Source organism: Littorina saxatilis, linkage group LG1 (genome assembly GCF_037325665.1).
Source record: "Littorina saxatilis isolate snail1 linkage group LG1, US_GU_Lsax_2.0, whole genome shotgun sequence".
Classification (NCBI taxonomy): domain Eukaryota; kingdom Metazoa; phylum Mollusca; class Gastropoda; order Littorinimorpha; family Littorinidae; genus Littorina; species Littorina saxatilis.
In genome coordinates this window covers 87,923,688-87,924,891 of record NC_090245.1, presented here as the reverse complement: position 1 = coordinate 87,924,891, position 1,204 = coordinate 87,923,688, and positions in this window count along the sequence as shown.

The window sequence follows — 1,204 nt, the reverse complement described above, 5'->3', positions numbered from 1 at the left end:
GTAAAAAAAAAAAATTTTTTTTTTTTTATCAATTCACATGTTTGGTATTGTTTTTTCAATGGCAAAATGGGGTGAAAAAGCACAGGACTGACCAGAGATCATGTCTGTCTGATAAGACGCTGGAGAGCCTTATTCTGGTGGTGAAGTCTCGCCCTCACTCATTCGGCAAGCGCAAGTACAGTAGAGAAGCGCTTGACACACTGAAAAAAGCCTACTACGAGCAAAAGAAAAAGAATCAGTGATGCATGTGCTTTTGATGTGATCTTCGTTGAAATTATGATGACTACAAAAACTGACTGATGTGTTTGGTTTGTGAATGATGGATATATGTGCATGATTGCGTTTCGCAGTCACAGTTGTCATGTGCGTTGTAATTGGCGACGAATGCTGGATGATTACTATTTTTGTGCCAGGATTACTATTTTTGGGGCTGAGCATTACTCCAAAACACTTATGGAGGTAAACATGTCTGAATACAGCGAAAGCAAGGGTGGGGGGATGGCGCGGCGGGGGCATGATGAACGTCAGTTCTTGTGTGTGTGTGTGTGTGTGTGTGTGTGTGTGTGTGTGTGTGTGTGTGTGTGTGTGTGTGTGTGTGTGCGTGCGTGCGTGTGTGTGTGTGTGTGTGTGTGTGTGTGTGTGTGTGTGTGTGTGTGTGTGCTACAATAGGTACATCACCATTTTATCATCATCATCATCATCATCATCATCATCATCATCATCATCATCATCATCACCACCACCATCACCAACACCACAAGAACAACAGCATCAACAACAAGAACAAGAACAAGAAGATACACAACAACAAGAAGAACAAACAACAACAACAACAACACACACCAATTACTTTTGCGGTTCCTCGAAAGCTAAATCATGGCTCTTGGCAGTGGATATTTTTTTCTCGTAGCCAGCACCAAAAATATATATACTCAACAGACAAAAGGATTTACCCGAGAAATTCTTCATCGACCGTGACAATCATTCGTGCCTGTGGTGTCCACTTTCTCTTGCACAAAAGTACTCAGCCATTTGATGGCAGTCTTTGGCGGCCAGGACGCCATGGACATCTGCCGCAGGAACACTTCTTCACTGGGGGAAAAAATCAACGTGGGACTAATTTTTGTAGAACGATTCCGGAAATAACACTGCCGTGATGTGTTTTTGGCAGTGTAAGAGTTGCCTACCTGTAAAAAAATGAGGC